Here is a 12,549-nt window from a genome sequence, read left to right as displayed (position 1 = left end):
CCGGGACAACCGGGAGCACGGAAGGACCCCAGCCTAGGGCGCCAAAAACCCTGGCGCCGCTCCTGGGAAGCTGTCGGGGCGGCGAGTTATATGGGCCCGTGGTGCCTGTGCTCCAGCAAATTCAGGGCCCAGGGAGGGAGGAGGGGAGCAGGTGCACATGTGATGGCAGTCCCTCCCCCCCCCGGCACCCACCACAGGGGAGACGGGGGGGCTTCCTGGACCTGAGGGGGGCCTGGCCCCTAGGAGCACGTACAGTGTGCCAGGTGAGTGTGCTGCTGGGGGCGGGAGGGCGGACAGGGCTGGGAGGACTGTGGAGTCCTCCTCTCTGGCCCCAGCCCCAGGGCAGCCTGCCTGCATCCCAAACTCCACATCCTCAGCCCCGCCCCACCCCACCCCACCCCCTCATCCCTGGCCCCAGCCAGAGCACTCACCCCCCCACTACCCAACCCTCTGCCCCAGCCCTGAGCCCCCTCCTGCACCGTGACCCCCTCATCCCTGGCCCCACCCCGCAGCCCTCACCCCCGCACCCCAACCCTCTGCCCTAGCTCTGAGCCCCACCCAAACCCCTCATCCCCCCACACCCCAACCCAGTGCCTTAGCCCTGAGCCCCCCCCACACCCAAACCCCCTCATCCTCAGCCCCACCGCAGCGCCCTCACCCCCAGCCTGAGCCCTCATCCCCCCACACCCCAACTTTCTGCCCGGGGCTCACACCCAAAACCCCTCATCCCCAACCCCACCCCAGAGCCCTCACCCCCAGCCAGAGCCCTCATCTCCCCCACACCCTAACCCTCGATTTCAGTTACAACACAGAATACAAAGTGTACAGTGCTCAATTTATATTATTTGTATTACAAATATTTGCACTGTAAAGATGATAAAAGAAATAGTATTTTTCAATTCACCTCATACAAGTACTGTAGTGCAATCACTTTATCGTGAATGTTGAACTTACCAATGTAGGGGTTTTTTTTGTTACATAACTGCACTCAAAAACAAAACAATGTAAAACTTCAGAGCCTACAAGTCCACTCAGTCCTACTTGTTCAGCCAATCACTAAGATAAACAAGTTTGTTTACATTTACAGGAGACAACGCTGCCCTCTTCTTAATTACAATGTCACATGAAAGTGAGAAGAGGCATTCGCATGGCACTGTTGCAAGATATTTACGTGCCAGATGTGCTAAAGAGTCATATTCCTCTTCATGCTTTGGCCATCGTTCCAGAGGACATGCTTCCATGCTGATGACGCTTGTTAAAAAAATAATGCTTTAATTAAATTTGTGACTGAACTCCTTCGGGGGAGAACTGTATGTCTCCTGCTCTGTTTTACCCGCATTCTGCCATATATTTCATGTTATAGCAGTCTCGGATGATGATCCAGCACATGTTTTTTGTAAATTTGACAAAATGCAAAGACGAGATCAATGTGAAATTTCTAAAGATAGCTACAGCACTCGACCCAAGATTTAAGAATCTGAAGTGCCTTCCAAAATCTGAGAGGGGTGAGGTGTGCAGCATGCTTTCAAAAGTCTTAAAAGAACAACACTCTTGATGCAGAAACTACAGAACCCAAACCACCAAAAAAGAAAATCAATCTTCTGCTGGTGGCATCTGACTCAGACGATGAAAATGAACATGCGTTGGTCCACACTGCTTTGGATGGTTATCGAGCAGAACCCATAATCAGCATGGATGGATGTCTTCTGGAATGGTGGTTGAAGCATCAAGGGACATATGAATCTTTAGCGCATCTGGCATGTAAACATCTTGCGACGCTGGTTACAACAGTGCCATGCGCACACCTGTTCTCACTTTCAGGTGACATTGTAAACAAGAAGCAGGCAGCATCATCTCCTGCAGATTGTAACCAACCTTGTTTGTCTGAGTGATTGGCTGAACAAGAAGTAGGACTGAGTGGACTTGTAGGCTCTAAAGTTTTACATTGTTTTATTTTTGAATGCAGGTTTTTTTTGTACATAATTCTACATTTGTAAGTTCAACTGTCATGATAAAGAGATTGCACTACCGTACTTGTATGAGGTGAATTGAAAAATGCTATTTCTTTTGTTTTTTACAGTGCAAATATTTGTAATCAAAAATAAATATAAAGTGAGCACTGTATACTTTGTATTTTGTGTTGTAACTGCGGAGGTCACGTGCCTCCCATGTCTCCTCCCGCCCCGTACTGGTAAGAAATGTATTCCACTTGCACCACTCACAGAGATCAACATAATTTGTTGGGGAAGAGTCAACACGGCTTTTGTAAAGGAAAATCATCCCTCACCAATCGGTTAGAATTCTTTGAGGGTGTCAAAAAGCATGTGGACAAGGGCGATCTAGTCAATATAGTGTACTTGAACTTTGATAAAGCCTTTGACAATGTCCCTCACAAAAGTCTCTTAAGCAAAGTAAGCTGTCATGGGATAAGAGGGAAGATCTTCCCGTGGATCAGTAACTGGTTAAAAGACAAGAAACAAAGGGTAGAAATAAATGATCCGTTTTCACAATGGAGAGAGGTAAATAATAGGGTCTCCCAAGGATCTGTACTGGGACTAGTGCTCTTCAGTATCATAAATGATCCGGAAAAAGGAGTAAACAGTGAGGTGGCAAAGTTTGCAGATGATATAAAATTACTCAAAATAGTTAAGTCCAAAGATGACAGTGAAACATTACAAAGAGATCTCACAAAACTAGATGATTGAATTTCATCTGCCATTTTCTTGCCCAATGTTGATGAGTTCAAAGTGATGCACATTAGAAAACAATTTCAACTATATATACACAGTGGAGTCTAAATTACTGTTGCCACTCAAGAAAGAGATCTTGAAGTCATTATGGATATTTCTCTTTAAACAGCTGCTCAATGTGCAGCCTGAGTCAAAAAAAGCTAACAGAATATTAGGAACCATTAGGAAGGGGATAGATAATAAGACAGAAAATATCATAATGCCAATATGTAAATTCATGGTACACCCACACCTTGAATACTGCGTGCAGTCCTGGTTGTGCCCTCTCAAAAAAAAATATGAAATTTGGAAAAAGTACAGAGAAGGGCACAAAAATGATTAGGGTATGGAACAGCTTCCATATGAGGAGAGATTAAAAAGAATAGTACTTTTCAGCTTGAAAAAGAGATGACTAATGGGGGATAGGATAGAGGTCTATAAAATCATAAATGGTGTGAAGAAAGTGAATATGGAATTATTTACCTCTTCACATAACACAAGAACCAGGTGTCACCCAATGAAATTACTAGGCAGCAGGTTTAAAACAAACCTAAGGAAGTGCTACTTCACACAATGCACAGTCAACCTGTGGAACTCATTGCCAGGGGATGTTGTGAAGGCTGAAACTATAACTGGGTTCAAAAAAGAACTAGATACATTCCGGGAGGATAGGTCCATCAATGGCTATTAGCCAAGATGGTAGGGATGGAACCCCATGCTCTGAATCTCTGACTGCTTAAAGCTGGGAGTGGACAACAGGGGATGGATCACTCGATAAACTGCTCTGTTCTGCTCATTCTTCCTGAAGCATCCGGCAACAGCCACTGTCAGAAGACAGGATACTGGGCTAGATGGACCATTGGTCTGACCCAATATGGCCGTTCTTAGGTTCTTAGAGTTGACATTCTTGAGATTTCCAAGGTTTAAAGGAGGAGAGGGAGAGGGAGAGGGGAAAATAACCAAAACAAACTACCAAAAAAAACCCAGCAGAAACCAAACCTTTCAGGCTCTTTCTTTCTCCATCATAAAGAAGTAAAAAAACAACAACAACCCCCACCCCCACCCCATGAGCTCAATGTCTAAAAATCCATTTGCAGGTGATGTTTAAGGCTCCTGGATTTTAACTTGGGAGGTCATTGGCCAACAACAACAGGAAAAGAAACACTGCTGCAAGATGGACGGGTAGGGCTCAAGTCCAGAACTGGGGGAACAGACGGATCTTGGAAAAGCCAGCCTAGGATTTATTTCCTTGAGGATCATGCCGCTCCAGTTATTTTGACATTGCTTCACTGGCTGCCCATCGGCGTCCAGTTGGAGTTTAAGACATAATTATGACCTGCAGAGTCCTAAATGGTCTTGGACTGGCCTACCCGAGGGCAGGGCCGGCTCTAGCTTTTTTGCTGCCCCAAGCAGCAAAAAAAAGCACCGCCTCTCTGCCGCCCTGCCGAGCCCTGCGCCGCCCCCCCACCGAGTGCCGCCAGAACCCCCGCCCCAGAGCGGCGCCCCCCGCACCGCCCCCCCGCCGAGTGCCATGCGCCGGAACCCCCCCGAGTGCCGAGCCCCGTGACGTCATCCCCCCCCCGCCGAGCACCGCGTCGCCAGAGCCCACCCCCACCCCCTGCCAGGTGCCACCGAAACCCCCCTCCAGCGCCGCGCCCGCGCCGCACCCCCACCGAGCGCCGAGTGCCGCGTGCCGGAACCCCCCTGAGCCCCGAGCCCCGCGCTGCCCCCCCCGCCGAGCGCCGCCGGAACCCCCTTCCAGCGCCGCGCCCGCGCCGCCCCCTTGCCGAGCCCTGCGCAACCGGAGCCCGCCCCCCCAGCGCCGCGCCGCCGGAGCGCCCCCCCCCCCCCGCGGAATGCCGCGCCGCGCTCCCCCCGCCGCCCCTTACCAGGTGCCGCCCCAAGCAAGTGCTTGGGTGCCTGGTGCCTGGAGCCGGCCCTGCCTGAGGGACGGCCTTTCTCCTGGTGCCACACTGCCACAGCCGCGGCCAGCAGGAGCACTAGCTGGATCCCCTCACTGTAAAAAAGAGAGGGCAGCAGGCAGAGTGTTCTCTGCACTGGCTCACGATCTTGCTCTGAAATAGCCCAGATTTGGTGAGCTTCCAGGCATGGTGCTAAAGCCTTCTGTGTGAGAGGTTTGAAGGGGGCTGAGGGTATGCTTAATGCTTCCCACAATGACAAAGGGACAGAAAGGAGTTTTTCTAGGTATCTGTCTGGCTGCGTTGCTATCGAAAAGGTCACTTAATGTTGCTAGGATTTGATTGTGTTATTAATGGTGTTAGAGCACCCAGAGCCTTGGCTTAGGCCTCTATTATCTTAAAGCCAAATAAAGAACAGCAGAGCTGCAAATGGCCAGCGCTAGCTCTGCTGTGAGATATGGTCTCTGCAAAAGGCTGAAAGAACGAGGAGTCCTTGTGGCACCTTAGAGACTAAGGAATTGATTTGGGCCTAAGCTTTCGTGGGCTAAAACCCACTTCATCGGATGCATGTACCACTGAGCCACAGTAGCACTGTTACACACTTTTCCCTGCTACAAAATATGAATCTGTGTATTGGATGAGAGCCCTTTTATTGTTCAGACTTCGCTGCTCACACTTGTAGGAGGCTGCAGAAGAATGTACTGAGTTATTTTGCACATGCCCTGCTCTGCGCAAACCCGAGGAACCAGCAACGTCAAGGAAACGTGTGTTTCACTGCAGCTTGATTCTGAGGATTGTCAATTAATAGGGATCGTGATAGGAGAGAATGAACATGTACCAATTTGTCTGCTGTGGGGCTCGCAGGAAGCAATGGCAGAAATGAGGTTTGTCAAGAGGACTGCAAATAGACATTTCTGGGCTCTACTCCAGCTTCTGTCATTGACTCTCAATGTGTCACTTAGGGCCAGATCATGTGGTTGAGGTGTAGGTGGAGAAGGACAAGGAGTTTGTGGATCCTTGGATCTGCAACACCAATACGTCAGCCCGACTTAGCTGGCTAGTGGGGGGAGGGGAAGTAGAACTGGTCAGTGTCTATAACAGATGACGATCCTGGGGAACAGGGCGGGAAACAGAGAGGCATGATTCCTTCTCTACTCTGCTCCTAGGTTGTGTGGCTACATGCTACTCCTTACTCATTGCAAGGAATGAAAGCTCAACCTGGTCTTTGAATCGCCCCTTGCCTCAGTTTCCCCATCTGTCAAATGGAGTCTAATATTTCAGGCTAGGTTGACTCTTAGACCTACTAATTCTCAGCAGTGGCCCTTTAAGAGCCAAACAGTGGGGCCTGTTTTCACTTTCCTGCACGGCAGTCCCAAGGACAGTGTTTTTGAAATGTCATGTTCAAACAGTCGCTCGCTTGTATTTTCCTCAGAGGTACTAACGGCTGCAAATCTTCAAAGAGAATAATGATTAGCCCTGAGCAGCACTTGGCTGTGAGAAAATGGATAATGGAACAATTATTGAAAGCAGCCAAGACTAAAAGTAGCATTTAGTGGGCTCCAGCATCTCCTCTTTCAGCTGACCCAATTGCTGCTGCCCCTGCCAAGTAAAGAGAGTGAAAACCTTCGGAGATTTGTAAGTCTGGATATTTAGGTCACACGTGGATTAGAGTGTGATCAGATCCGCTTTAATGTGGAGCTGCTCTGTGTGTGTGTGTGTATATATATATATATATGTCCTCTATCTACAGTACACCCGGATAGAAAGAGAGAGATCATGTAATATACAAGGCAATTTCAAAGCCTTGATTCCTTAAGACTGATTACAGAGAGAGCTTGCTAAAGCACTCTGCCTACAGGGATGCAGTCACATTTTGTAAGGGTTTTGGGAGGCACAAGTGCTTTTTTAAAAAGCCTTTTTACATTCCTATGAATGCAGGGCTGGTGAAAGGTATTGATTCAGAGCCCCGAGGGAAAGCCATCCACTCCATAAGTTACAGCATGCTCACAGCCAGAGCAAGCTTCCCCCACAACCTACTCCCATCATGCCTCCCCTAGCAATGTGCCTCACCCTCAGCTGGATGAATGGTCTCTAATAGCAGGAGGAGAGTTCACGTTCTCTGGCGTATTCTATCCTTGCAGTCTATGCTGAGATTGGCACTAATTGTCTCATTTGTTGGCTTGATCAAATTCAGCGTGTAGTTTGGGCTGGAAAAAAATGGGATTATTTTAAAGTGGAAATATTTGATTGTGGCCATTTTGAAATGACACATTTTGACTTTTCATTTCAAAATGTTTTATTTAGAAATTTAACAGAAGTTTTAAAAAAAGTGAAACGCACCCGAAAACAACGCAGTACTAAACAAAAACTGGGGGGGGGGGGGAATTAGGTTGGACGCAGTGTTTCATTTCATCCAAAATTTGTTATTTTGTTTTAGTGAGAAACTGGAAAAAACTCATTTTCAGTTAAAACCAAACTAGGGTTTTTTCCCCCCATTTTTGTTGGTATGGGTTTTTTCCTTGTTTCAGGGGTCAATCCAAAAAAAAGATTCAGACAGCTCTAGATTGAGCCTTGTAGATCCCCCAATTTAAACCAACCCCCTCTTTTCTTGAGACTTCTAAAATTCCAACCACAGAATTGGCCAGGGGGTTGCTGTTGAAAGACAAGGAATTTCCGGCCCCTGCTGGCCTGTGGTACAAATCAAACTCAGGCCTGTCATGTTGCAATGCCAAGTGCACTATGCCCCAGGTGGCCCTGGGAATAAGGGGTTCCTAATTGAGCCCAGGAGTCAGTCCTATGTGCCAGACTTGATTCATGTCATCTGAGCACCTGAATTTTTACCACTGCAGCCGGACTGGTGATTGAAGTTGGCTTGAGGCCAGAATGGAAGATTATCAGGGCTTGTTCAAGCCAATAATTGGTCAGTCTGAAATTTTGATCCTCCTTCCATTCTAATGTGCAGAGAGAACAAGTGTAGTCAGGTCCACCTGACCAGTACTCCACTAAACCTCTTCGGACATGGCGAAGCACAGAGATGGCGACGCTGATGGGCCTTTTTTAAGGCCACAGACATGGGTGAAACATCCATGTAAATTCTGCTTGTTCTAGAAGTTCACTTGGGGCCTTTGCTCACAAAGAGCTGCTGGTCCACCAAAGAGCTTTTAGGGAACTGCATAGACTACTGTCCCCTGTTCTTCTCTGGCAGATCCTTGTGGGTCATGAGGGGCTGCTGCTCCTCCTCTTGCTTGGGGAGTCCTGCAGGCCTGAGTCCTGCCGCCACTGCTGTTAATGACTGATCCACGCTGGGAACAATCAGATAACACAGACTCTAACACCATCAGTGTGCTGATGACACATCAGCGGCTGTGCTGGACACACAGAGCTCTTTGTCCCAGCTGGAAGAAAGGCAGCTGGCTCAAGCTAAATACAGGAAGTATGGAGGTGACATGCAGGAGAGAGCTGTCGTTCACTGTGATCTTGCCCTCTGTCGGGGTATCTGCACTCCAGCGGTTAACATAGTACACAGTCTTGGGGTCCTGCTGGGTTCATCACTGTACCTGGAGACCCAAATAGTCTTGCTCTGTTGTACATGAGCCTGTGTGAGTCTTACTGTTTCGCATGAATGCTGTGTGTACCTCAGTTTCCTTGTGTACTGCACCAATGCCTAGGTGGTGGAAATAAGGGTGTGTGACTTTTGTTGAGACCCTCTGGGGGGGAGGTTAGGAGGCTCCAGCTGCCTGCATGTAAGCAATGCCGATGCCCTTCATAACTTGAGAACCAGGAGGGGGATGCAAACAAGTGACACTTTGCCCGGGAAGCAAGACGAAGGGCAACGGGGGTGTCAGAGGTCAGGCGGCTGGAAGGGGTCCGTCTCCTGTTTGGAACTCAAAGCGGGGAGTGTGGGGCGCCAGGCCCAGGGTCCACCCCAGATGGACTTTGCTGAAAGTTCCTGATTTCTGTGCTAGCAAACTCTGTTCTATGCTGCGTTCCTGTCGACTATACTAAACCCTTAGGTTTTACAACGCTGGCAGGGAGTCACTGCGGACGGCGAAGTTGGGCTTCCCCAGGGGTCCCGTCCAGGTGGACCTGCTGCGGGAAGTGCACAGTGACAATGTTCTGAGGTCAGACCCAGGAAGGCCATAGCCGAGGAGGCTATTTTCCCTGGACAGTGTGTCCTGAGCGGAGTCACATTACCCAGAGCCCTGTCTGGCTTCACACTGAACAGTTCCAGAGCATCCGGCCTGTGACTCCGTGACAAGCATTTTCTCTAGCACTTAGATATTCTTGGCAATCTCCCACACAAGCGCTGACTCAGCCTGCCTCTGCTTAGCTTGGTGTAGCCGGGTTGACCTCAGGATATTAGAGAGGCAAGGTGGATGAGGTAATAGCTTTTATTGGACCAACTTCTATTAAACACCTTGTCTCTCCGCATAGCTTCTGAGGTCTGATAAGATCACAGCCCAAGGTGGTATATCTTGCATCATCTCTTTAGCAGGGGCCTCCACGATAGCTCTAGAAGTCAAATTATAATCAGGGCCCTTTGTAATTGGGGAGTTTGTATCTGTGGCACTTGCTACAGAATTGTACTCTTGAATCTCCACTTTAAAAAAGGTTTGTGGCCCTTGTGGTTCTGGAGATAACTTGGAAAACAAACCAAATGTAACCATTGCTTGTTGCTTACCTCAACCTGCCTGAAACAATAGCTCTGAGTGGTGTGACTTGTCCCATTTGTCTCCACCAGGGCCTTGTGGACTCCATAATTCTGCAACCACAGAAGAAAAATGCCATTCAGTTCAGCGTTTTTGCTGCAGAATTCACCATTTTGCGGCAGCCTGGTGTTTGTTTTCAGGAACTTGCCTGCAGCTTCCTCTTGACCTCCAGCGTTCCCCACAAAGGAAAGGAGGTAGGTGGAGCAGTGGAGTGGATTGCAGGGCATTCTCTGTGTACTGTGTTCCATGGAACCAAGCAGCCGGGGCCTGGCTAGCCAGAGATGGAGTCAGGGGAGCCAGAGGCATATATTGGCGAGCTAGTAAACCTGGACTGCAGAGCAGCTGAGAGCTGGGAAAATGAGCCACACACTGGCTACTGTCTCCTTCCGTCTGTAGCACACGTGGGAAGGAGGAGGTGGCTTGGGGCTGAGCTGCCCGGAGGGCATCGCGAAAATCCATCTTCAACACTAATCATTGTTGAAAATCATCATTAACTAATTTTGTTTATGAGCATTTTTCAACTGTGAGCAACAGGAGTATGTGCGGGAGGGTGGAAAGGGAGGGAGAGAGAAATATGCGGGTAGCTGGATAAAGTAACGTTGCTATGCAATGTAAGAATTTGCTGCCGCAGGATTTGGTCTGGTCATGCCGCAGACTGCACAGAGCCTTGATTATCATTTCACCTCAGCTCACAGTTCAGCCATGTAAACCCACCAAATGGAGCATGAGTGATGGGACTATTTGAAGTAAAGCAGATGATGTTTCCACACATCGACCAGTCATGAATCATGATTACAGCTTGGGGTACGTAAAGTAAATAAAGTTCCCATTGACAAATAAAATCCAGCAACTCAGTGGTTCGCGGCAGCTCAGAGAACGTTACGGAGATTCTCTGAGCTCGTTTGGTCCCAAAGACTCTTTATCTGGTTCGGGTCGGGTGAGAAACTGGGATCCAGTGGGGTTTCAAGGGATTAGAAAAGAATTTGCCTCTGGGAAATTCCTTCCTGCATCTGCCTTGGTTTAACTGTCCAGTGAAGACTAGAGTGTTTATAACTTGGCAGTGAGCTCTTTAGAGCTAAACATGTGGAGGAATTTGCCTGTGGAGGCAAACCAGCCCCGCTCCCTGTTCATTGCGGGTACCTGTATATACGTTGAGAGAGTCCCTGTAAATGGGGGGAGGGGGTGGATTTGTCCTATTTTGCTGCTGTGTGATGGCTATGAACAGGAGAGGGGGGAAGCACTGCTTGTTTTTGTTTTTTTAACTAAAACTTCAGGTCTTGACTACCATGTTTTTCCTGGAAGACTCTAAAGTCAGGGCTTTGGAGCGAAGGCCGGAGCTGGAGCGCGGAGCAGTAGGTTTTTGCCCGGAGCCGGAGCAGAGCAGTTCCAAAATGTGATTGCTCTATATCCCTGCTAGAAGTAGTAGGATTATGATATCATGAGCACAAAGTGAAACATGATTGAATCAAAATCCCTTCTGCTTTGAGTTAGTCCATTGAGAATTTTGTTTTCATTACGTCTCCTAAAACCCAATAAACCAAATATGCCTTTTTAATCACCTACAATGACCTTATTTGGCAGGAAAATCACAGCAAGAAATATAAAGAAAGAACAAAAGCCAGTCAAGTTAGTACAGCCAGAGGGTCGTTATTTAAAGGTACATCTACTCCCACTGAAAGCTTTGGGTTCAGTCTTCAGCAATATCAGCAGTTATATTCCTATTACAGTTGGGCCCATTGCATGCTTGGCATTGTCCCCACAAAGAAGGAAGACAGAGTCCCTACCCTGAAAAGCGTACAGTCCCTTGCTGGTTTTCTGAATACATATAGTAACCACTACGCCATATAGGCTTTGCTTTCAGATGCATAGCATCCAGAAATGGGGCCAGGATTTTAAAAGAGCTCAGCATGCCGATCTCATGTGAAAATTCATAGATTCATAGATTCTAGGACTGGAAGGGACCTCGAGAGGTCATCGAGTCCAGTCCCCTGCCCGCATGGCAGGACCAAATACTGTCTAGACCATCCCTGACAGACATTTATCTAACCTACTCTTAAGTATCTCCAGAGATGGAGATTCCACAACCTCCCTAGGCAATTTATTCCAGTGACAGTTAGGAACTTTTTCCCAATGTCCAACCTAAACCTCCCTTGCTGCAGTTTAAGCCCATTGCTTCTTGTTCTATCCTTAGAGGCTAAGATGAACAAGTTTTCTCCCTCCGCCTTGTAACAACCTTTTAGATACCTGAAAACTGCTATCATGTCTCCTCTCAGTCTTCTCTTTTCCAAACTAAACAAACCCAATTCTTTCAGCCTTCCTTCATAGGTCATGTTCTCAAGACCTTTAATCATTCTTGTTGCTCTTCTCTGGACCCTCTCCAATTTCTCCACATCTTTCTTGAAATGCGGTGCCCAGAACTGGACACAATACTCCAGTTGAGGCCTAACCAGCACAGAGTAGAGCAGAGCGGAAGAATGACTTCTTATGTCTTGCTCACAACACACCTGTTAATGCATCCCAGAATCATGTTTGCTTTTTTTGCAACAGCATCACACTGTTGACTCATATTTAGCTTGTGGTCCACTATAACCCCTAAATCCCTTTCTGCCATACTCCTTTCTAGACAGTCTTTTCCCATTCTGTATGTGTGAAACTGATTGTTCCTTCCTAAGTGGAGCACTTTGCATTTGTCTTTGTTAAACTTCATCCTGCTTACCTCAGACCATTTCTCCAATTTGTCCAGATCATTTTGAATTATGACCCTATCCTCCAAAACAGTTGCAATCCCTCCCAGTTTGGTATCATCTGCAAACTTAATAAGCGTACTTTCTATGCCAATATCTAAAATCTGGCCACTTATTTGATGCCTAGATGGAACTGAACTCTCTTGCAAATCTGACTCCACATTGATCTGTTTGCCTGAATCGGGTATGTCAGTGATCCCAGTAACTTCCTTCCATTTCACTTTCAGCTAATACCCTTTGGTCCTGGGGAAGGCTAGATAATGGGTTCTTAAGTCTTGAAACAAGGTCAGGCCATTCGATACATCATAAAGCAGCAATGAAGGGTCATCTTTAAACTAATATGGCATGTCTGTTTTGTAAAATAAAGCTTTGACAGCCTAAAAACAACTGCCAATAGGAAACAGACGGAACCATTTCAAAGCATTTGCAGTGCCCTGGACTATGCGCA

The sequence above is a fragment of the Malaclemys terrapin genome, chromosome 24 (assembly GCF_027887155.1).
Source record: "Malaclemys terrapin pileata isolate rMalTer1 chromosome 24, rMalTer1.hap1, whole genome shotgun sequence".
NCBI lineage: Eukaryota > Metazoa > Chordata > Testudines > Emydidae > Malaclemys > Malaclemys terrapin.
Note: the sequence above shows the minus strand (reverse complement) of the source record.